Source organism: Juglans regia, chromosome 16 (genome assembly GCF_001411555.2).
Source record: "Juglans regia cultivar Chandler chromosome 16, Walnut 2.0, whole genome shotgun sequence".
In the NCBI taxonomy this organism is placed as follows: domain Eukaryota; kingdom Viridiplantae; phylum Streptophyta; class Magnoliopsida; order Fagales; family Juglandaceae; genus Juglans; species Juglans regia.
The window spans coordinates 8,903,368-8,930,273 of NC_049916.1; the positions used below are offsets into that span (position 1 = coordinate 8,903,368).

The window sequence follows — 26,906 nt, forward strand, 5'->3', positions numbered from 1 at the left end:
TTAATATTTTTATGATTGAGTATTTATTACTTATTCTTAATGCTTACAATTTTCTAGCTAACCATTATTCGATCTTTTGGATTGCAATGATACTGAGATGTGATTTGTGGTTAAAGCTCTAGGACCAAAAACCATTAGTTGAGCGAAAGTAGAGATGTTTTATCGAGACTAGGGTGATTTTCAAGAAAAATCTAAAGAACTTAATGAATCTCCAATTAGTTAAATTCATATAGAGATATAGAGTTATTAGTTGGAGATATTTTTGGTATTGTTCGAGTGAAAATATTGAATAATTTAGGGATTTTTATCATCAACTTGAGATAATTGGGATTCTATAACAAGGAAGGATAAACTGTGTGAGATCTGCTAGGTTAAGTCAAATGTTCTAGATCTATTCTTATTATTTTTAAAATATTAATTTTAATGCTTTTGTCTTCAATTTAATTTAAATAATCCATTTTTCAAATTTTGGTTTTCCAAATAGTAATTAATTCAATCAATTTCAATACTCAATATCATAATTATTCCATGTGGGTTCAGAATATTTTTTCTTTAAAACACTTTACTACTTGTTATGATTTTGTGTACTTATATATATTTTTATGCGAACAAGTTTTTGGCGCTGCTGCCGGGAAATAGTTAATTGTCTTTAATATTGATACCAGTTAGATTTTTACTACTCTTGAATTTATTTTATTATATTTATTTAATAAAAAAAATTGGTTTAAATTAGATATCAATTTGATTTTTCTTTTCAAGAATCAGAAGTGCATGTCCCAATCTAAATCATTAGATCATACACCTTTCAATCCAGATATTGAAAGAACCTTAGGTCGGATCAATAAAAGAAGAAGAAAGTGGTCATCGCCTCTAAATTTAAAATGGCCGACTAGGAATACAAGGCGTTGAAAGATTATGTTATTACCACATTGGCGGCACAGATGGCAAATCTGTAATGCCCCGATACCGAAGGTCCGGAGAGTTAGCTCTTAATATTAATATCAACTTCAAAAAAACAACTATAAAATCCAGAAAATCCCATAAAATGTTAATCCATTTACTCAAACCAAATCTCTATGTTCCTTCATAAGGACAATACATCAATTCTTAATAAAATAAATTGAAACTCTCTAAAAGACTCGATAGCATTCTTAACTCACCAAATCAAAATAACTGAAAATAACCAAATTACTAACTAAGACTCTCAAATAAAAACTTGTACCCTCGGGTACTTATTCCTCAGCGAACATCAAACATATATAATATTGCCTACTCTTGCTCTCCAGTAGAACCATCAAGATTATCTAAAAAAAATGATTGGAGATAAGGGGTGAGTTATCAACAACTCAGTAAGCAGAGAACATATACCAGTGTGTAAACATGAGCATTTATAGAGATTATAATGCAAAACAAAATATTTTCATTTTCAGAGTGCGGAAGCAAAACATATTATCAAAATATCAGAGCGAAGATTTAGAAATAATTTCATTCAAAAATATTCTTTGGCATAGCATAAATGATCATCATCATCATCAAAACATCATATAAGAACAGAAACCATGTATAACCCCCGTGGTAGGGTTGTGCATCTGCGGATAGCCAAGCAGAACATAAATCACTCTATCACCAAGGTGTGCACTCAAAACAGAGACCACTACTATAACCCGTGGCAGGGCCATATCTACTATTATTACCCGTGGTTGGGCCGTATCCACTATTATAACCTGTGGTTGGGCCGTATCTACTATTACTACCCGTGGTTGGGTCGTATCCACTATTGTAACTCGTGGTTGGGCCGTATGCCACTATTATCACCCGTGGCAGGGTCGTAACTGAACAGAGCGGAAACATAATCAAATTCAGAATCAGAGAGTCATGCCAAAGGTTTTCAGAAATCACGTCTTATCCAAACAGAGTACTGAACAAAATCTTCAAAACAGAACAAAATCATATCACAACATAATTTATGCACAAATTTCATATTCGCTCTCTTTTCGCTCTCTTTTGCAAAGTTCAGAAATAGAATGTAAAAAATAAGCTCATGTCTACACCTGCCATGATGGAAAATACTTTCTTCTTAAACAGAATCTCATGAATAATGCAAAACAAATAACCAAGGTAGTTCATATTTCTTTTCATAACCAAATATGTATATTTTCCAATAAGTCAACCTCAGTTCATTTTATTTTAATGCAACGTCTAGCATAGGAACCCCGCTTACCTAGACTTAGCTTTTTCGAAATTTCCTTCAAAATGTCGAACAATAATTAATCGTCACCTATAAAATAATCACATAATTCTTGGAAATTTCCAATTAATTTCATATTTCGATATTTAATCCTAAGCTTCTAAAATAACCTATTTAATTCCTCAAAACCTAAAATTCTCATTATTCCCAAAATACCTTTATTTTCCCAAAACCATTAATATCCACTTAATCGAATTCGTACCGATTAAGAATTTAATCAAGCAAGTATTAAAATAAATATAAAACTCAATAAAAATTAATATTCAAAATATTTAAAATGCCAGCAACATTTTATAAATAAAAAGAATATATTGGTTACTAAAATTTCCATAAAATAAGTCATGAAAAACTCGTCTCTTAAAAAAATAGGTTTACTTCCTTTTATTAACAATATTATTAAAATACAAATATAATATTTATTGAAACTTAAAGCAAAACTCATTTAAACATAAACGCCAAAAAAATAAAACTTTTCACCCAAAAACATTATGTTAAAACTACCTTCCATATATATATATATATTAGGTTAAAACTAGTAAGTCCCCAAGTTAAAACTTTACTTTTATATATATATATATATATATATATATATATATATATATATACACATATATATATAAACACCTTATGAAGAAAACTAACGATGAACATACACATAAATATTAGAAAATGTAGCGGCGGCAGGGACTCATTAAGAAGGTAATGTGCGATGGCGCAGGGTGCGATAGGAGATGGTGCACTCGGTGGCTATGCACTGGACGAGAGAGAGAGAGAGAGAGAGAGAGAGAGAGAGAGAGAGAGAGAGAGAGAGAGAGAGAGGTGCACAGTGAGAGAGAGACAAATTCAAGATATACAGAGTGAAACACGGCGTGTGCATGGAGGTGTTATTGAGAGAGTTACGCGCGGCAATGGCCTAGGTGGCTAACGACGGTGGCACGACTAGGCCAGGCTGAGATGCTGGACTATGGGTTCCCTTTGCGCCGTAGAGGAGACGTCCGAAAGGGTTGGTCAAAGCGCAAAACTTGCCATGCTTGGAGGAGCAACCAATTGCTCTGTTTTCGGGAGCTAAAACAGAGTATGCCGTGTGTGTTTCTCCTTCAATGGTTGGGCGACGGTGGTTGGATTTTCGTGGTGGTGAGGACGGCTGGAGGGTGGTGCGCTATTTGCATAGAGTAGTTGTTGTCCACCACTTCGTGTGGCAGGGGAACGGCATCACGGAAAGAAAAGAAATAGTGTTGCATTACGGCTTGGCTAGCGGTTGGGGTGCTGCACGGCCTAGGGTGGGTTTAGTTGACCAAGGCGGAGGAGTGTTCTGTAGTGGCTATCTTACGGTGTTGGTGGTTTGCGGTGGAGGTTTATGGTGGCAAAGTTGATGAGCATAGAGCCGAGAACGCGGAGAGGCAATGAACGAGAGGGAGTTAAGCGTGGGTTGTGTCGATTTCGTATGGGGGCAGTGAACGTAACAGAGCAGTTTCTCTAAGCATGGCCAATGTGTGCGTATATATATGATGCGAAAACCCTAGAGATACGAGGGAGACATGCGTATGGAGAGAGCTGAAAATAGAGTCGTGTGTGTGTATGCATGTTGTGGACGAGAAGAAGACATAGAGGGAAAAAGAAAATAGACGGAAAGAAAGAAAGAAAATAAATAAATAAATAAAACATGCGGGGAAGTTAACGTGTGAAAAAAAAATAGATTAAAAAAAAATAGAATAAACTAAAACAAAATAAATAACTAAATAAAATTGAACTTGATTGGGTCCGGGTGTTACAAAATCTATCACAACCAATTGGTAAGATGAGCGTTAATGTTATTCAAACTAATGTTGTTTGTGATCATTGCGTAGAAAATCATTCAAGTGTAGATTGCCCAACAGATTATGAACAAGCCTATTACGTGTCCAATTTTCAATATCAAAATAATCCTTATTCAAACACGTTCAATCCCGGATGGAGAAATCACCTTAATTTTTCATGGAATAATAACCAAGTGCCGACTAAACCACCTCAACAGTTTCCACAGCAAGAGAAGAAGCCTACACTTGAGGATATGTTTATGTATTACATGCAAAAGATTGAAATGGTGATCGAAAACAACTCGGCTTCAATCCGAAATCTTGAGGCACAAATCGGTTAGCTCTCAAACATGCTTACTGAGAGGATAGCAGGGACTTTACCGAGCAACACTGTGACCAATCCAAAGGAACATGTCAAAGCCATAACATTGACAAGTGGGCAGACATATGACCAGTCGGTAAATGTCGAGCGAGATGCAGAAGCTGCAGAAAATGTGGAGTTCGAGAAGAAGGAAACCGAGTATGAGGTGATAGAAGCAGATCGGGATGTGACTGACCATCAATCTGAGTAGACTAGAGAGAATAAAGGGGCTGCGAAACCCTAGAAATCCAAGGAGTTTATTTCTAAAATTTATTCTCCTTCAATTTATGATCCACCAATTTCTTTTCCGTAGAGATTAGGAAAAAATAAGATTGATAATCAGTTCTCTCTAAAGTTGGCAACCAAGGAGAACAGTGCAATTGTACAAAAGAAGCTGCTGCCTAAGGAACTAGGTCTTGAAGAAGCAAAACCGACCATCATCTCTCTACAGTTGGCAATCAAGGAGAGTAGTGCAATTGTACAAAAGAAGGTGTCGCCTAAGGAACTACGTCTTGGAGAAGCAAAGCCGACTACCATCTCTCTACAGTTGGTGGATAGATCCATTAATTCCCAAGAGGACTCATTGAGAACGTATTGGTGAAAGTTGATAAGTTCATCTTCTTGATCGACTTCATTGTACTTGATATGGAAGAGGACGAGGAGATCCCTTTGATACTGGGCTGACCTTTCGTTGCGACGAGTAGAACTTTAATTAATTTCCAGAAAGGGAAACTCATTTTGAGGGTCGGCGAGAAGCAGGTAACTTATGACATATTTAAATTTATGGAATTCCCTTCTGAGGTGCATTCTTGTTTTCCAATAAGCAACCGAGACGTGGTCATGGCCGACAAGATTTATGGAGCTGAATTCCCAAAGCTATTACGTAAGGAACCATCCAAGCTTGAACTCAACCTGCGTCCATCAAATTTAAGGAACAAAGAGGCTGAGGAGATTTCCAAGGAGTACACGACTGCACCTTCAACGAAAATATTCAATTGGAAGACCAGAAAAAAAAACCAAGGGAGCATCTCTTACCTTTTCTTATTCTTTGCTTTAATCTTTCTTCATTTTTCCCATTGGGGATAATGCGATATTTAAGTTTGGAGGAAAATGATATTATTTTATTTATATAAATAATAATAATAATAATAATGATGATGATGATGATGATGATAAAAACAATAGGGTTTGATGAATAAAAAGCTTATGATAAGAATATGATTGAAATTGATTAAAATTTTTAGGAAAAATTCTCATTGCTCAAGTCTAGTTGTTAATTCTTTACTTGATTTTACTTAATTTGATATTTTCTATGTTCAATTAATGCTTCTTATGATCATTAATTGTTTTGAGTACCTAGGGAAATTTTATGTGAATTTTGTGAATTTATATGGTCTCAACTTACTCTAGAACTTATTTGATTACACTCGAGGTGAAATCCTAGACAAAATATTACTGGAAAAATGATTAAGGCATTATTTAGACCGATTGAGCCTTTCAAGCTTACCTAGTTATTATCTTTATCTCTAGTCGCCCCTTTGAACTTTATTGAAATATATTTTGGCCTTATATTTTTCATTCTTGTAAACTTCATATTCTCTACCCTATTTGAGCTTAAACACTGATATCCTTACATTTCAAGAGAACTAAGTTTACACAAAATCATAGACTCACAAGGGCATGAAAGGCAAGAGAGGTAGAAGGTCTATAAGTAAAGTTAACTATAAGAATATTATCAAAATGATAAGTTTGGAGGTGTGAAGAGTCAACTCGTCTACTGTGTGGCCAACAAGAAATGGCTGACGAGAGTCATCCACAAAGATAGTAAAAAAAGTGTAGAATATTTCCACAAAAAAGAAAAGAAAAGAAAATATCTGACCTACCGAATAGAGGGGTAAGAGAGAGATACTTGAAAGTACAATAAAGAGACGTATGTTGATAGATTTACAATGATTGAGAAGAAATGTTTGTGCTAGAAGTGATAATGCTCTATTTATTCTATTAATGTTCAAACTTAAGTTCTCTTGCTTTGTTTGAATCTTACCTTTTATTTGTAGCTCTCACCCTAGCCTTACATTAGAAGCTTAATAAAGATCTATTGATCCCTAGTGATAGTTTCTGTTCTACATTAGTGGAGAGTGATTTGAAAAGTAAGCCTATGGAGTTTTTAGAGATCTATTATTTATTTACTTATTTGCATAAAACTATCCGAGGAGCTAATGATGAAGTGAGAATGATGGGTATGCATGAATGTGAGGATGGATAATGCAGTGGAATTGAGTTTTGAGTTAACTTTTAGACTTGATTGATCTTGAATGATTCATTTGAATTATAGACTTTAGACAATCTTTGAGGCAAGAAATTTTATGAATCAAACCAATGCTTGTTTTAAATTTTTTTTTTCTTTTCTTCTTTGCTTGAGGGCGAGCAAAGCTTAAGTTTGTGAGGTATTTGATAAGTGTTATTTGTATGTGATTTTTATTCACTATTTTATTTATGAAAAGTGTCCCTTCAACACTATTGATTTTATTTTATTTCTACATATTTTTATTTATTTTCTTGGATTTGAAGGAATTAGAGGATTTAGTACAAATAGAGATTATTTTGGTACAAAAGAAGAGACTACGGATCTAGACCGATAGAAGCAACGAGATTTGAAGAGAGCCGATGAGATTTGGGTGAGGAGCCTTGTCCCTTGGGTAGAAAAGAGATTTCTCTCACCCAAAAGGCTAGAGGAGTCTTTCCACTCGGTAGGCAAAGAGAGGGCTGTGTGGTCTTTGTGACCTCCACGCCTGTTCATTAGTGTGACCCCCACGCCCGTTCTTTGTGACATCCACGCCCGTTCATTTGTGATCTCCAAGCTCGTTCATTTGTGACCTTCAGGCCAGTTATATTCAGCGCACACAACATCTACTCGGTAGGATAATTCCTCCCGACTAGGATCAATCTGTTGCTGGCCACCGAATTCGAGTTTCGCAATCAATTTGTTAGCGCGCAAATTCTCCCAAGCCCCGCAATTCAAACTGCAGATCACTGAATCTTCCATTTTAGATAATCCTGTTATTCTTGGGATAATTCTTTTTATGTTTACATTTATCTTTAGAAACTATTTTCCAGATCTTTAGGCAAGATTTTAGTCGCAGTTATCTTATTTCCAGATTTGAATTTCGACATCTATTTAATCTTGTCTTGTGAGATGAATATGAAGAGTTTTGAATCGGAGTCGAGAGTTTTTATATTTTGGAGTTCGGAATCGTAGTCGAGAGTTTTAATGTTTTAGTGTTCTGAATCGGAGTCGAGAGATTTTATGTTTTAGAGTCTGAGCCTTAGTTTATAGTTTCAGAATTTATTCTTGAAGTGTTCTTTCAAGAAGGCGGAACTGGAGGGCAGAGGTAAGAGCCGCATGCTTCATCAACCGATTTCAACGAAGAACACTATTTTTATTTTTTGCTTTTTAATTTCATTATGAACGAATATTATTTTCTAGAGCTTTGATGTAGCCTAGTTTTGAGACATAGTTTATATTCCAAATTATTTTATTTTTAATATTTCTATGATTGAGTGTTTATTCATTGTTCTTAGTGTTTACAATTTTATAGCTAACTATTGTTCGATCTTTTGGATTGCAATGAGACCAAGAGGTGATTTGTGATTAAAGCTCTAGGATTAAACACCATTAGTTGAATTGTGACTAATGTGATTTTTAATAAAAATTCAAAGAACTTATTGAGTCTCTGATTAGTTAAATTCACATAGAAATATGAAGTTATTAGTTGGAGATATTTTTGGTATTGTTCGAGAGAAAATATTGAATAGTTAATGGATTTTTATCATCAACTTGAGATAATTGAGATTCTATAACAAGGAAGAATAAACTGTGTGAGATTTGCTAGGCGAAGTTAAACGCTCTAAATCTATTCATATTATCTTTAAAATCTTAATTTTAATACTTTTGTCTTCAGTTTAATTTAGATAATCAATTCTTCAAATTTCGGTTTTCTAAATAGTAATTAATTTAGTCAGTTTCAATGCTCAATTGCAAAATTATTTCCTATGAGTTCGTTTTCTTTAAAACACTTTATTATTTGTTACGATTCTGTGCACCTGCAGATATATTTTTTTACGAACAGACTACAACCTAATCATAACATATTTCAGGGTTTCAAGATTTCAATGCGATTTTAAGGTCTAAAGAAATTTTTTCTATCAAATTTAGTTTTGGACGTTACAACAGGTACGGTACAAACCAATTCTGCCTCATCATTCTTTAATGTCTCTTTTGTAATATATTTCTTCCATTTGCCACTATCTAGATCGATAAACTCTTTGAATTTTGACTCTTTGTTTAGAATCTTTACTGGGATTGAATGTAGTAAGTTAAGGGAGTTGGAATTTATTGAACTAGCTAAAAGCTCTTAATCATGACAGTCAGAATTTATTTCATAGTCCTCTCCTCTCCTTTACCTGCTATGAAATAAATGCTAGTTAATAATATATATTACAAAATATATTAAGAGAATAAGATGAGATGGCTTGGTTCGTAACAAAGAATATGCTTAAGCTTATAAACTAGAATACGAGGAAAATCTTTCAATTCTTAAAAATTGCAGAGGATGGTGGTGTAGGACGGGACTTGGCCTAGAGAGGTAAGACCGTGGCCTAGACATTTTATGACATAGGGGTGAAAATCGGCCATATCGGCTCGATTTTTGACAAAAACTGCTGTGGACCAATGGAGGGGATTTTCATGGAAGAACCGATTGGACCGGATGATAAAGAAGAGAAATACTGGCCATACCAATTTCGATGGTTCTCAGTCGATTCTCAATCCCCCTTGCGGTGAGGTTTGTTTGGGAGAGTAGAAAGAGAAAGTGTTCCAGTTTGAGAGAGAATGAGAGAAATCGGAGAAGAGGATAGGAGGGGAAGAATACGAGCTCAAATTGAAACGATGTTGTTTGGTTTAAAATCAAACAATGTCATGTCACTTATATTTGTTTTGTACATGTTAGGTCTAAAACAACGCAATTTTACTTAAACTTAAGTGGAACGACTTCATTTTAATTGAGATATATATTTATTTAATCAGCCAATTCGACGGTTTCAACCAAGATCAAATTGGAACTAAACCCATCGACATCGATTTTAAGGAATTTTTACCGCCGTCCAATCGATTCTGTGGTCTGGCAGTTGGTCTGCATCTGTGCCGGTCAATTTCGTCAGTTGTTGTACACCCCTATTATAACATGCTCAATTTTATGATTTTGAGTTTAATAAACTATTTTTTTAAGCACAAAAGACTTGATTGATTTTAATAAGTGTTTCCACATACATTCTTTTAGATTTTAAGTATTTTAATGAATAATGATTTTTTTTTTATGAAATCTTTTCTATGTTACGCTTTCCACAAGAAGAAGAAGAATTTTTTTATTATTTTTTTTTAAGTCAAACTTTTAAATTTTTATATGAAATTTTTATTGATTTGTAATTGAAATATAATTCAAATCTAAATTCAAATTCTCGGGTAGAAATTGGACATTAAATATTTCCCCAAAATTTGATGGTATCATGTGAGAGATTTACTTGAAAACTCGAGCAAAAACTTGGTAGGTTGTTTTCTGATAGAAAATATAAAAGAAATTCAAATGGAAAAGAGAGGAGCGAGAAAAACTTTAGGCTATGGTTTTATTATTTTTAAGTGTGATTAATCATATCTTTTAGCTGCCACCATCTTTGGTGTCGGAGTGGCGGTAGCCGCTCTAGTTCGGCACCATCTCTGGTGTCGGAGTGGCGGTAGCCACCCTAGTTCGGCACCACCAATAGTGGCGGAACTAGATATTTTTATGTGAGGAGACATCTTTTTTAATGTGTAATAATTATGTAAAATAAAAATAAATAAATCTAAAGTTTAATTCTACAGTAAATCATAAATTATATATAAAAGTAACATCGCAGTAAAATCATCTTTAAAGAGAACTTTCATTTTGAATAAAAAAATTTATAACTTCCCATATATATATATATATATATTTGTAGAAATAAGATTTAGATTTTTTGTGATAGTCTTTCGTGCAATAATATTTATTCCTTATTTTTTGTGATAGAAATAAGGGTAAGAAATTAATTTTGAAGGGACCCCAATATAGTAAATACATGATAGATAGAAATTAAAAATATTTGGACCACATAAAGAAAGGGTGGTGCTATGGGGCAGTCCATGCTAGGACAAATTTGTAATTTTTAAACGTTTTTAAAATATTTTTTTAATATATTTAATTATTAAATAAAAATTAAAAAAATATATAACTTTATTAATAATCACTTTCTTAATTATTAAGTAATAAAATTAAAATTAAAAAAATAAAATACTAATAAGTTTGAGCAGTAACTTTGAGGCCGGGGCTAAGTAGCATTTCTGTGCATATGACAACATCCTCGTTGGTCGTTGCCCAAGTTTTCACTTTTTCCCTATAGATTTCTTCTCGGTTTCATCATTATTCTTTTTTGGTCCTACCCTTTGAGAGCAAGAAAGGAAGGAAACTTCTACCGAAAGGCAAATGTTTTTTTTTTTTTTTTTACTTTTTTTTTTCAATCATTTTTTTAAACACTTTAAATATTTTTGAAAAATATAAAAAAATCATAAATTCATTTAAAAACATTTTTTAATCACTAAGTAAAAAAAAAAAAAAAAATACAATTTCGGTAAAAGTTTTCGATAAAACATTTCTATGAGAATAGTATTTTCCTTTCCATAAAGACTGTCAGTAGCGTTTATCGGTGGATTAAGCATTATCCGTCCCACTAACGCGTTAAGTTTTAGAGAAAAATTATTTTGCCGCCCCAGTGGTACCACTCAAGTGTACCTCTTCATAATTTTTTTTTTCATTTTTTTTCTAACTTAATAATTAAAGAAGTGATTTTAAGTTTATTAACATATTTTTTAATTTTTTTTAAATATTTAAATATATTAAAAAAATATGAATAAAAAAAAAAGGAAGTTGCAAAAGCAACTGACGATAAGACTGAGTGGTGCTACTCAGCTGTATATATATATACACACATACACACACATATATAAAGAAAATGCTACTTTGACACCTCTTTTATTTTAATTTTTTATTATTTTTATTTAATGATTAAAGAAGTAACTATTAATGTATTAAAATATTTTTATATTTTTTAAAAATATTTTAAAATGATAAAAAAATATGAATAAAAAAATTTTAAAAAAATATCAATTTAATCTAACAGTCACTTAAAATATTAAAATAGTATTATTCAGGCGATAGAATAGCACTGCCATATATATAAAGGGTATGAAACATGACATTAAACAACGTTTGGGTAAAAAAGGTGTTGTAATAGTTGGATTCAGTTGATGAATAATTTTATATTATTTGTGGATAAGATATTAAGTATGTTTATAAGAAATAAATAATAATTTATTGTAGAATTGATTTTATAAAATCAGTTAGACTCGTAAATTTTTTTATGATATCAAAATCTATCATAGGACAAATGAAGATCTACACTACATATCATATCCTGTGATAAGAATTAAGAAAAATATTAATCTATACATGAGAGAGAATGATGATGAATAATCTCTTAGATATATTTATAAAAAATAATATTATAAAATTAATTTTATGAGATGTGTTACCTTCGTTAATTTCTTCAGATTCGTGAATGTTCCTTCCTTTAGAATGCAATCACATGCTGCCACTTGTCACTTAGAGTGAGGTGGGCTACTCAGCCCATTCCTACGTCAGCTCCGGTTTACTTCGGCTAGAAGTAGTTTGTTAGCAGTACTCATCTTGTGGCGCCAGAGACTGCTCCCTCTTTGCTCTCATCCATATGGAAAATGCTGGGGCTCCCGCTGGAGCTCCAGTGTATTTTATTATGTGTTTTTTTTAATTCTTTTTTTATATAGATATTTTTAATAATTTTAAATATTTTTAAAATAAAAAATTTATAATATTATTAAATAATACTTGCTTAATCACGAAGTAAAATATAAAATATTTTTTTATAATTTTTTATTTTACTTCGTGATTAAGGAAGTATTTTTTAATAACTTTTTTTTTTACTTCTTGATTAAGAAAGTGTTTTTAATGATGTTCTAAATTTATTTTATTTTTTAAAAAATATTAAAAAATATTAAAAAAAATTATATAAAAAACAACTTAAAAAAAACACATACAATATATACTACAGCCCCAGCGGGAGCCCCAGCGGGGGCCCCAGCGGGGGCTGTAGCATGATCCCATCCATATATAGCTTTCTCACGAGACTTCTTCTTTTTTTTTTTTTTTTTCATACCAGCAATTCTACAATCAGTGCTTTCCTCTCAGGTCTGGCTCTCTCTCTCTCTCTCTCTCTCTCTACATTTCACCCCCTTCAATTTCTCTCAGCAACGCCTGTTCTTCCCCTCTCATAGCCAAGGATCTTTCATAAAAAGAGGAGAAGAAAGAAAATAGACATTTCTGTGAATATGATATCCTCTTCGCAGTTTCATCATTTTTCTTTTTGGTCCAACCCTTTGGGAGCAAGAAAGGAATCGACTTTCACCAATAATACTTACGCTTTCCACAACTATATCTCATTACCCATATGTTCACTTTCTAATTAGCTAGAGACCTTACCCACGTTCAGTTGCAAATTAAAGTGAGACCTTACCCACGTTTACTTCTGACAAATGGGTCCGGCATGGTTACTCGCTTATGCTTGGACCCTTTATTCATGCCAAAAAAGTTATATTCTTAATGAGAAATAAAGAAAACAAAAAAACAATTACAGTGTACAGAGAGTGCGATTGATGCGTAACCATGCTCATTTTTAATTCTTTAAACTATTACCATGTCGAGACACCGTATCCCGTCCTGCACCATGCGAAGAGGGTTTCAACCTGCCATCTTGGGGTGGGATTGAAACCGCAACCTGCCCCACCCCTTACTCAACTCAATCAATCATTAGATTTATAATTTTTTTTAAATTTAAAATTTTTTTATATCTAAATTATAAATTAAAATTTATACAATAAAACAAATATTTATTAACTTAAATTTAACTTTAAATTTTTAACAAATTATATATATTTATATAATATATTTATATAAATATTAAAAATATAATTTTTTATTTTAAATATGAGAGGGGTGCAGCCGGCCCCGCTGCTAACCCCTAAATCAAGTCAAAGTAACACCCACAGTAGCCCCCACCAACGCGAAAGGAGGCTTAGAAAGTCCGAGTGCCCAATCGTTTTCCCAGATTTGGGACCCAAGCAATAATATATATAGGAAAATGCTAGAGCTCCCGCTGGGGGCTCCCGCTGGGAGCTCCCGTTGGAGCTCTAGTGTATTTTTTTATGTGTATTTTTTAATTTTTTTTTTTATATAGATGTTTTTAATGATTTTAAATATTTTTAAAAAATAAAAAATTTATAATATTATTAAATAATACTTACTTAATCACGAAGTAAAATATAAAATATTTTTATATGATTTTTTATTTTACTTCGTGATTAAGGAAGTATTTTTTAATAATTTTTTTTTACTTCTTGATTAAGAAAGTGTTTTTAATAATGTTCTAAATTTATTTTATTTTTTAAAAAATATTAAAAAATATTAAAAAAAATTATATAAAAAATAACTTAAAAAAAAATACATACAAAAATACACTACAACCCCAGCGAGGGCTGTAGCACGATCCATATATATATATATATATATATATATATATATATAAAGGGTATGGAACGGGACATTAAACAAAGTTTGTCATCCATGAACTTGGTAAGCAAGTGTTATAAAGCTATTAGATTCGTCAATGTTACTTTCCTTTAGAGCACTCCCATTGGATTAGTTAAAGTTAAATTACATTTTTGATAAATGTAAAATGAATTTAACATTTAGCTATTACATTCATATAAGTTTTTATATTGGAATAGCTATTTTTTCATTATATGATAATAAAATAATATAAGATAAATTTAACTTTGATTATTCACATCAAATCTCCAAATTGAATTATCCATTTATTCATTATATAGTAATGAGCAATTAATAATTTTGAAAATTTTTTAATTTTTTTAATTATGAATTTATTTTATTTTATCATATTTTACTATTCATAATATTATATATTAATTAGTAATTGTATTCTAATTATATTTTTTCAATTGTCATTTAAAATGGAGAGAGAAATAATTGATATTAAAATGAGAGAGAAAAAAATAATATAAAAAAGATTTGATGAATGAATAGTGTGTTCCAAATTTAGAAATTAGTTTAGATATTACTGTAACTATATTCCAAATATTTAGAATATAGCTAATTCAATATGAATAATTTATTGACTTAATAGTTAAATTTTCATTAGATTTAACTTTTAACTAATCTAATGAGAATGCTTTTATAAGAATGCTATCGCATGCTGCCACTTTTCACTTGGAGTGAACTGGGCTCCTCAGCCCATGCCTAGTCAGCTCGAGTACACTTCGGCTGGGGGCAGTTTAACAGTCATCCTTTGCTCCCTCTTTGCTCTCATCCATTTATAGTTTGCTCACGAGCCTTGGTTTTTTTTCACACCAGCAATTCTACACTCAGTGCTTTCCTCTCAGGTCAGGCTCGCTCTCTCTCTCTCTCTCTCCATTTCACCTCCTTCCATTTCTCTCAGCAACACTTGTTCTCCCCCTCTCGTAGATAAAGCATCACTGAAGCCTTTTGTCAGCCTGATGATTTTGAGTATATATATTGCTATGAAATCTAATCTGAATGTTTGGTGGTTTCAGATCATTGGCTTGAATTGTCCTTTTGGTTTTGGATTATGGTGTTTTTGAGATTTAGTTTCTTTCAAATGCAGTAATATGTATCTAATTGTCAACTGCATGTGCTCTAGTTTTCTTAGTTGACTCTGTTTTTAGTGAAGAATATGCAGGTTTGTGGAATAATATAACGTATTACATACATCAAGGCACGTTAGTTTACGAGTTTAGTTTAGTAAAATCTCTTTGTGGCTAAAACATACAACTCATTTAATATATCTTGCACAACAAATGAATTATGATACACATGCAATTCATTTTCCAATCAATTTTTTTTTTTTTTTTATTATTTTACTTGATCGTTTGTTAACATGTTCAAATCTAATTCATTCATCGGTTGTATGTAATATGTTAGTAAAAGAGATTTTACTAAAGCAAACTCGTAAACTGACGTGTGTTGATGTATGTAATATGTTATATTATTCTACAAACCTGTATATTCTAATTGTCAAGTTTCCTTGAATTTTTTTATTTTCTAAATTTGATGAAGCATTCTAAGTTCTAAAGTCTGTTATTTATTGTCCATATTGAAACTGCAGTTAAAGCTTGGGACTCAAACTTTGACATTATACTAGAGCCAAGGATCTTTCTATACAGCATGGATAATATAGTGTTGCGCTTTGGAAATCAGGTTTCGAGGGATAATTTTTCTGTGCTCTGGAAGCAGGAAGGTGTCTTTGGGAAATTTGATTTCAAGATGAGAAGATTGTATTTCTTTTTTTCCCATCTTTCCGTTGAGTACAAGTTTGAAATCTCCTATGAGAACATTGGGAAGATTGAGCTGTATCGTCCATGTGGTCGGGCAACAAAGTTTCTTCTTATTCAGGTTAGCTGGTGAAAAATTTAATTCAAAATAACATTTCATCAAGAGTAATACTAGATATAATCGTGAATCCCGCGCACTCTTCTTAAAAAAAGTGGAGTCCATCGTTTTAAAGTAGAGTTTTTCATGTGAGTAACAGATTTGTCTACTTTTTTCGAAGGACGTGCATGAAAATTGAACACCCTAAGACAATACAAATAATTTTTCTTTCATTAATTAGGTACTACGTAGTTCATATAAGCATACAAAGCTAATCATCTTGTCTCTCTTATATGCATAGGTTGCTATACTCTTTCTTATCAACACTCTCCGAGTTATTGATATAATCTATTTAATGAAAAATAAGTATTTTTCAACCATATAACACCAATAAAAAGGCCCCTTTCCGGCCATCTAGAAAACTTTTGCGTTCCACATTTAAATATCAGTCAACATTTCAAAAACTCATCAGTATGTCTAATGACAATCATATGCAAATTGAAAAAAAACCAATATCAGTAGGTCTTTTGTTGGAAGAAGAAACTTGAAGCCCTTTTCAGTTTCTTGTTATGGGTTGATATCATGTGTATAGTCTTTAGATACTTGAATAAAATATTTGTTTCCACAATTCTATGATCTCATTCTAGTTACAAATTTCATGTCTACATATGTTCATACCTTGGAATTAATCATTTTTGTGTTGAAATTGTACTTTTACCTTTTTCACTAAATGAGTTCTTGTTTATATTGCTAGTTATTAGGAGCTCCAAGGGTTTTTGAGAAAGATGTATCAGATGGTCAATGTTTTGAGTGGGTTCGTGGAGTTGATTTCACTCCATCCAGCTGTATTGGCCAATCTTATGCTCTATGTTTGGAGCTTCCAAATAAGCTCCAGCTTCCAGAATTGCACATTGATTTTGTCCATTATAAAGAAAATGAAGACCGACTTGAATTGATGGAAGGTTCTCCTTTCTCATGCAGTTCAGGTCTTGTGCCCATTGTGAATCCACCCACAGGCTTTGACCTGCCATATAATATCTTATTTAAGATCAATTCCTTAATTCAGCATGGGTGTGTTCCTGGGCCAGCAATTGATGATGATTTTTATCGGTTGGTCGATCCTAAGAGAATCAAAGCTGAGCACATAGAATTTGCCCTGGACAAACTTTTTCATCTTAAAGATTGCTGCTATGAACCTGTGAAATGGCTCAAGGAGCAGTACGAAGGCTATGCCACATGCATGCGACTTCCTAGAACTGCTGCTATTTCTTTGGATGATGGGCTCGTATATGTACACAGGGTTCAAATTACTCCATCTAAAGTCTACTTCTGTGGTCCAGAGGTGAATCTCTCCAATAGGGTCTTGCGCAATTATCCTGAAGATATTGATAATTTTCTGCGTGTTTCTTTTGTTGATGAGGACTTGGATAAACTTCGATCAATGGCTTTATCTTTACAAGCATCTTCTACAGATGAGGACAAGGGAACCAAAGTTTATGAGAGGATAATATCCACCTTAAGAAATGGCATAGTAATTGGTGATAAGAAATTTGAGTTTCTTGCCCTTTCATCTGATTATGCACTTGATAATTCTGTTTGGATGTTTGCTTCAAGACCTGGCTTGACTGCACTAGATATTAGAGAGTGGATGGGTGATTTTCAAGATATCAGGAATGTGGCAAAATATTGTTCCAATCTGCGTCAATCTTTTTGCTCTTCTAGAGAAACTGCCATTGTTGGCAGAGATGAAATTGAAGTTATTCCCGATATAGAAGTTACTAGGGGAGAAGTCACATATTGTTTCTCAGATGGCGTAGGGAAGGTATCTGAAGAATTGGCTTGCAAAGTGGCAACAAAGTTAGGCTGCAGTTTTATTCCATCAGCATTTCAGATTCAATATGGTGGGTACAAAGGTGTTGTGGCTGTTGATCTGACATCATTGGTGAAGTTGTCATTGAGAAAGAGCATGTTCAGATACAAATCACTTGACACAAAACTCGATGTTTTGGCATGGAGTAAGTTTGAGCCTTGTTTTCTGAATTGCCAGATAATCACTCTTCTGTCTTATCTTGGAGTGCAGGATCAAGCTTTTCAAAAAAGGCAATGGGAGGCTATAGATCTACTGAATGCCATGTTAACAGATCCGTTGAGAGCACAAGAGGCACTGGAGATGATGTTCTCAGGAGACATCACAAAAGTTTTGAAGGAAATGCTTTTATGTGATTACAAGCCAGATGCAGAACCATTTCTTTCAATGATGCTTCAAACATTCCATGCATCTAAGTTGATGGACATGAGGTTTGGACCTTGGATTTTTAATCCAAATGGGAGATTTATGATGGGATGCCTAGATGAAACCAGAACATTGGAATATGGTCAAGTATTTCTACAAGTTTCTCGCTTTAGTAGACAGCTTTGTAACCAGTCATCCCATATGTTTACTACCAACACTTCAAACCCAAATAAGTACATCCTTGAAGGTGAGGTGGTTGTTGCTAGAAATGCTTCTCTACACCCAGGAGATGTGCGAGTCCTGAAAGCTGTTAATGTTCCAGCTCTACACCACATGGTGGATTGTGTTGTTTTTCCACAAAAAGGAAAGAGGTAAGTTTTTAAAATGCAATAGTTGGTAATTCTAAAGCATGGAATCCTATTAATATGTGCACTCACTTGCACCAGAGTTTATAAATCCTATAGCAACATAAAATTCATCACATCCTATTAATACTCATGACTGCCTATTTGTATTGTTATAATATTTGTATAGAGATCTAATGTAATCAATAGGTAAAACAGCTAGACCTATTATCCTTGAGTAGAATCTGCAATATATAAGGTAAAATACCATAAAGTTAAATTGTCTATTTAAATTGTAATGTAAAATATGCAATTTTTGGACATACTAGATTCAGACTAAAGTCTATTTTTACTCTGCTTTGTCATTTCTTCCTCTGCTCACTTGCCTTGGCCATACTACTACTAAAAAGTCATATTCAACATTATTTATGTATACACTCTTTACTAACATGATTTGAAAATAATTGTGTTCAGACCTCATCCAAATGAGTCTTCGGGAAGTAATTTGGACGGAGATATGTACTTTGTCTCTTGGGACCGTGATCTTATTCCTCCTCTTCAAATTCAACCAATGGAATATTTTGCAGCACCAAGCACACAAGTTGATCATGATGTTACAATAAAGGTATCTAATCTCACATTTCCATGTCCTTCTACACAAACTTTCTTCCATACCTAACATATAAAAGCCTCTAATTGTTGTCATGAAGGAAGAAGAGGAGTATTTCACTAACCATATGGTCAAAGACAACTTAGGAATCATCAGAATGTTCCACACCGTTTTTGCAGACAGGGAGCCCCATAGGGTAATGAGCCATGAATGTATGGAGCTTGCGAAGCTACACTCAATCGCCATTGACTTCTCCAAAACTGGTATTTCAGCTGAAATACCTCCTCATCTATACATCAACAAGTATCCCGATTTCATGAAAAGGCCGAACAAACGTACCTACAGATCGAGATCTGTTATCGGAAAGCTTTTCCGAGAAGTGGAAGCCATTGCACCCCGCACAAGTCCTGTGAAAGCCTTCACTTTGGAATCAGCAAAACTGCATTATGACCCTGACATGGAAGTAGATGGTTTTGAGGACTTCCTCAGTGATGCTTTCAGAAACAAAACTGAGTATGATTACAAGTTGGGGAATTTGATGGATTATTACGGGATCAAAACTGAAGCTGAAATTCTCAGTGGTATTGTTTTGAAAATGTCAAAACATTTTTTTGGGAGGAGGGATCTGGATGCAATTAAATATGCTGTAAAGTCGTTAAGAATGGAAGCCAGGAACTGGTTCAACGAGGGGAGTGATGCAAACAGTACTGACAATGCAAAAGCAAAAGCATCGGCATGGTATCATGTCACATATCATTATACTTACTGGGGCTGCTACAATGAGGGAATGAATAGAGCTCATTTCCTTAGTTTTGCATGGTGCGTCTATGACCAACTTATGCAAATCAAGAGGGATAAATTGAGCGAAAAAGGCTTTACATTTGCCATTGCCGGAGCATCAATTCAGAAGGCATAGAGATAGATCCATCGATGAAACCAAGTTTATTTTTCGCCGAAAGAGCCATCGCCATCGAAACGAGATCAGGCATGATAGTTATCGCCAATGTGAGGCTGAGTGACCAAAAGGACACTGGGACTATCACTAAGGTGAAGGAAGAAGTGAGAGGTAGCATCCATTTGTGAGACCGTGCCATGGAAGGAAAAAAACGTCCAATACCATGTAATGATCAAACTCTAGCGGAGGTCTGGAAGAAAACCTCTTTTTTATTGAAAGATCAATTCCGTGTGGTTTTGTGTAGTACAAAACTGATGTAACACCCCGTATTTTAGTGTAATTTTTTTTACTGAAGGGATTTTTATTATTTATTCAAAAATTTATCCTTCTATTTTAAAATTGATTGGATTTTTTTAGTGAGTTTATTTCTATGATTTTAATTTGTTAAATTGGTGAAAATTATTTTATTGTGTGATTTCTTGATATTTATTTATTGTTATGCATTTAAATTGCTTTTAATATTTAAATTAATCACTGGGTGATTTAATTATTTCAATTTGACTTTACCATTACGTTTAAATTATTTTATTTAACTTATGGTTTTAAAATCGTTTCCGTTGGATCATTTTCGTGACTCAAGTTATGAGGATTGGACCTCATTTATTTTCCCCTCTTTTTCTTTCCTCTCCTTTTCTTTTCCTTATTTATTTATTTTTTTTTTCTTTTCTCCTTTTTCTTTCGGTTTCTTCTCTCCTGCGCGATCTCTCTCTCTCCTCTCCTCCGCCCGTTTCCTTCTCTCCCTCCCAGCACCGTCGTCCGCCGGCAGTGGTCGACACCGCCCAGCCCCTCCGCTTCCCCTGCCGCCGACGAAGCTACCCCTCCATTTTTAGCCTCCCTTGTGCCGCCGTTAGCCACCACGAGACCCACGAAGCCGCGGCACTCTTTCCGCCGCTGCGCCGCCGTCGTTCCCCCACCGGCCACCATCTTCCTACCACTTCATCCCCGACCTCTTGGCAACCCAATGGACCCAACCCCGGCTCCGATCCGTCACCGGTGAAGCACAACCAAGCCCATCTCCGATTTCGGCCTTTGGCCTAAAAACACCCCTTGCGCCGCCACCCACGGCAAACCACCACCACCATTGGTTTCACCGACCTCTCTAGGCCCTACCCTATCATTTTGGGGTCTTCGTTTGTCTCCGTTGAAAAGTGGGTATTTGTGACCCACGGCCATAGTGTATTTTACACTGTGGTGTTGCTCAGACGTCGCCTTTTTCAGTTTCGTGATCCTTCGGAAATCATTATATAGCAATGTAAGTATTTTTTTCAAAGAATTCTCGTGAATTTAATGTATTTTTGCACTAGCACATTACACTGTATTTTAATTTCTGGTTGGTTTTGCCGGACTGAGTCCGAGGAGTAACGGGGTTGATTGGATTGGGTGATGGAGTTGTTAGTATGATTGGTTTAGACTATGAGATTTGTTGGCTGTTCGGGTTTAAATATTGGTGTTTTGTGTATGACGTGGGTTGTGGTGGATATTGGTGATTTTATGAAGTAATGATATACTTTGGGATTATGAGGATTTTTTTAAGTTTTGAGAAATTAAGATAGATTATTTTAGAAGCTTAGGCTTAAATATGGAAATCCGTAATTGGTTGAAAACTTACGGAAATTGTGTGATTATTTTTTATAGGTGACGATTATTAGTCGACTCAACATTTTTTTGAAGAAATTTCTGAAAAGCTAAGAAGTCCAGGTAAGCGGGGTTCATATACTAGTTTTGCATAAAAGAAATAAAATGAGGTTGACTTTGAAAATAAACGTGTTTGTTTTTTAAAAGAAATGAGCTGAAAACAACCTCAGATGTTTATTCTGCATATGCATAAATTCAATATAAGAGAAAGTGTTTTCTGTCATGACTGGTGTAGACATGAGCTGGTTTTGTGCACTTTGTTTTTGAACTATGTAAAAAAGCGAATAAGGAATTCTAAAAGTTTTGTTATGAACAAATGAGAATATTTTGTTTATGTTTATCTCGAACATGTGAAATGATCTGAAGCCTTTCAATGTTTTGTTTTGATATGAGGTATCATCTGAGAATCTTGGCATGATGTTCTGATTCTGTATGTGATTGTAACCGGATTTTCGATGAAATCCGTTCTGTTTCTGTTAAGGCCCAGCCACGGGTATAATGGTGGTTTATAACCCTACCACGGGGGTGAAACATGGAAAATGGCCCAGCCACGGGTATAATGGTGGTTTATAACCCTACCACGGGGGTGAAACATGGAATATGGCCCAGCCACGGGTATAATGGTGGTTTATAACCCTACCACGGGGGTTAAACATGGTATTGTCCCGATGTGATATTAAATGAAGATAAGATTATAATGTTTCAGTTTAGAAATGTCAACGGATTCTATTTTTGGAATAAGTTCATTTTTCTGAAAATTTCGCTCTAATGTTTTTGTACAAGTTTTGTTTCTACATTCTGAAAGTAAATGTTCTGTTCGGCTTATCAAATGTTATAAATGCTCATGTTTACATGCTAGTATATGCTCTCTGCTTACTGAGTTGTTGATAACTCACCCCGTTAATCTTCATAATATTTCAGATGACATCGATGGCTCAGCTGAAGATCAGTATTAGAGTCTATGGAGAAGATTAGCATTGTTTTGTTGTTGGGTATCTCATGATATTAGTGTTGGTGTTGGAGGTTAATTATCTTTCTTAAGTTTGTTTCAATGGATTTAGACAGTTTATGGATACTTATGTTAATGTTATATTATTTCTAGTTGTTATTTGAGACATGAAGAAGAGTTGATTTTATTTGGGTTGTTGGATTGAATATTGGATAGAGGAGTTTATTTGATTTATTTAATTGAAGTATATACGTTCGATTTGAGGTTTGGGAAAATGGATAAATTCTTGAATTTGGAAGTACTCTAGCCTTGTTAGAGTTGATTATCAGGTTTTATGAGTTAACTCTCCGGACTCTCGGGGTCGGGGTGTTACAGATGGTATCAGAGACAGGTTAGAGATTCTGCATACTATAAACCTTGGAGGTTTAGATATCTGTGGGTTTAAGAAGAAACTTCATATTTGAGGTGTAGAATTTTAAAGAATAAGAGATGATTATGTGGATATTTGAGGTTTAGATTTTACAGACTTTATGATTGAGTTTCGAGATTTTGAGGTTTAGGGATTTTAGATCCGACAAGCTTACTTGGTGGACTATAGGAGATAATCTTTATAAGATTAATTTAAGGTTTAGATTTTTGAGGTTAGATTTCTAAAGACGAAAGAGAGTTTAGAGCGATGTCGGGTTTACAATATTAGATGGTAGGAATGAATATATGTGCTGATTAATGATATGACTAAGAATGGGTAAAACCATGTGTGCAGTACCAGAAAAGTTTAAAGGTTTAATTGGAAATTATTATTTTTATTTAACTTGAATTTATTTGATTTTGTTTGATTTTATTTTATTTGAATTGAAATTATATTATTATATTTATTAAGTTTATTTTGTTTTGTTCGTTTCGTTCGAAGCTGAAAAGCAGGTTAAGGATTAAGTTATGGCAGGATGATGGTACGACTGAGAACGCTTTTGTTATTTTTAGCAGAGTAAGCTTGAACTTTTATCAAATTGGTGTGCATTTATAATATCAAGGTTTGAAAGGAACGGCATAGTCTGGGTGATCTATTTGGGGAGTAAGAGATTTGAGATTTTCGATTTCATGGATGTATGACACGAGGCTTTAGAATAGAAGATTGTAAGTTCAACAAACTTTAAAGATAGACTTACAGAAATTTCACCAAAAGTTTAAGGTTTTGTAGATTTTAGGAAATGATTGTTATCATTTAATGTTTAGATTTTGAAAACTTTGGGAGTCAATTGTTTTATTATTGGATATAAGTTCATCGATCTTACAGATTTCGGAAAATGATTCTTATATAATTTAAGATCTTAGAATTGCAATTTGAAGGACTGATTTATAATGAGATTGAAATTTTTTAATTCTGCAAGCTTGGAGTGTTAGCTTGATTTATTTTGGAGACTGATTAATCTGTGACCATTAATGGGGTTGATCGAAGTTGAGTTATTAATATAGGAAATTTTAAGGGAATTATTTCTTTGAGGATTGAAGGTATTGGTCCAGTTTGGATAATAATTGTTATTAATTCGAGGTTTTAGTGGTAGGTTTTGGGATTAGATCCATAGCAGATTTAAGGATAATAGTTGGTGCAGATCCAGGAATTAATTCTTGGTGAGTTTGATGAAAGTGTGTAATAGTTCATGGTTTTGGAGATAAAGAATTTTCTACCAAATGTGGTGAGAGTTTTTTTGGTTAGTAGGCGTTGAGCTACCTCGTACTCAATGGTATTATGTTGTGTTATATTTAAGGATTCAAACCTTATGCTGATCTTAAGGAATTAGAGATTAAACTTTTGGTGGTGCGGAATTAGGATATAATTCTTGTTGATTTTGAGATAATAGGTCTGGATGATGGAAATGTTTGTTGATGGAATTGCCTATGAAAATAGACTTGAGAGAACATTACTCATGCTTGTTGGGAGTTGTTGGTATGGTCTTTTCGAGCGTGTTTTGAGTTGTATCTGGCATCCTGCTTTAGCGTGATGTTTGACCTTACAAATTTCGAGGACGAAATTTTTTTAAAGGGGGAAGGATGTAACACCCCGTATTTTAGTGTAATTTTTTTTTACTGAAGGGATTTTTATTATTTATTCAAAAATTTATCCTTCTATTTTAAAATTGGTTGGATTTTTTTAGTGAGTTTATTTCTATGATTTTAATTTGTTAAATTGGTGAAAATTATTTTATTGTGTGCTTTCTTGATATTTATTTATTGTTATGCATTTAAATTGCTTTTAATATTTAAATTAATCACTGGGTGATTTAATTATTTCAATTTGACTTTACCATTACGTTTAAATTATTTTATTTAACTTATGGTTTTAAAATCGTTTCCGTTGGATCATTTTCGTGACCCAAGTTATGAGGATTGGACCTCATTTCTTTTCCCCTCTTTTTCTTTCCTCTCCTTTTCTTTTCCTTTTTTTTTTCTTTTCTCCTTTTTCTTTCGGTTTCTTCTCTCCTGCGCGATCTCTCTCTCTCCTCTCCTCCGCCCGTTTCCTTCTCTCCCTCCCAGCACCGTCGTCCGCCGGCGGTGGTCGACACCGCCCAGCCCCTCCGCTTCCCCTGCCGCCGACGAAGCTACCCCTCCATTTTTAGCCTCCCTTGTGCCGCCGTTAGCCACCACGAGACCCACGAAGCCGCGACACTCTTTCCGCCGCTGCGCCGCCGTCGTTCCACCACCGGCCACCATCTTCCTACCACTTCATCCCCGACCTCTTGGCAACCCAATGGACCCAACCCCGGCTCCGATCCGTCACCGGTGAAGCACAACCAAGCCCATCTCCGATTTCGGCCTTTGGCCTAAAAACACCCCTTGCGCCGCCACCCACGGCAAACCACCACCACCATTGGCTTCACCGACCTCTCTAGGCCCTACCCTATCATTTTGGGGTCTTCGTTTGTCTCCGTTGAAAAGTGGGTATTTGTGACCCACGGCCACAGTGTATTTTACACTGTGGTGTTGCTCAGACGTCGCCTTTTTCAGTTTCGTGATCCTTCGGAAATCATTATATAGCAATGTAAGTATTTTTTTCAAAGAATTCTCGTGAATTTAATGTATTTTTGCACTAGCACATTACACTGTATTTTAATTGCTGGTTGGTTTTGCCGGACTGAGTCCGAGGAGTAACGGGGTTGATTGGATTGGGTGATGGAGTTGTTAGTATGATTGGTTTAGACTATGAGATTTGTTGGCTGTTCGAGTTTAAATATTGGTGTTTTGTGTATGACGTGGGTTGTGGTGGATATTGGTGATTTTATGAAGTAATGATATACTTTGGGATTATGAGGATTTTTAAGTTTTGAGAAATTAAGATAGATTATTTTAGAAGCTTAGGCTTAAATATGGAAATCCGTAATTGGTTGAAAACTTACGGAAATTGTGTGATTATTTTTTTATAGGTGACGATTATTAGTCGACTCAACATTTTTTGAAGAAATTTCTGAAAAGCTAAGAAGTCCAGGTAAGCGGGGTTTATATACTAGTTTTGCATAAAATAAATGAAAGGAGGTTGACTTTGAGAATAAATGTGTTTATTTTTGAAAGAGATGATCTGAAAACAACCTCAAATGTTTATTCTGCATATGCATAAATTCTATATAAGGGAAAATGTTTTTCTGTCATGACTAGTGTAGACATGAGCAAGTTTTGTGTACTTTATTTCTGAACTATGTAAAAGAGCGAATATGAAAATCTGGAAGTTTTGTTATGAACAAATGAGAATATTTTGTTTATGTTTATCTCGAACATGTGAAATGATCTGAAGCCTTTCAATGTTTTGTTTTGATATGAGGTATCATCTGAGAATCTTGGCATGATGTTCTGATTCTGTATATGATTGTAACCGGATTTTCGATGAAATCCGTTCTGTTTCTGTTAAGGCCCAGCCACGGGTATAATGGTGGTTTATAACCCTACCACGGGGTGAAACATGGAAAATGGCCCAGCCACGGGTATAATGGTGGTTTATAACCCTACCACGGGGGTGAAACATGGAAAATGGCCCAGCCACGGGTATAATGGTGGTTTAGAACCCTACCACGGGAGTGAAACATGGAATATGGCCCAGCCACGGGTATAATGGTGGTTTATAACCCTACCACGGGGGTTAAACATGGTATTGTCCCGATGTG

The 26,906-nt window shown here is 34.2% G+C and overlaps 1 pseudogene; it reads left to right on the forward strand.

Moving 5' to 3' along the window:
• The first annotated feature begins 12,747 nt into the window (after positions 1-12,747).
• On the forward strand, positions 12,748-20,465 carry LOC109007790 (annotated as a pseudogene).
• The last annotated feature ends 6,441 nt before the right edge of the window (positions 20,466-26,906 follow it).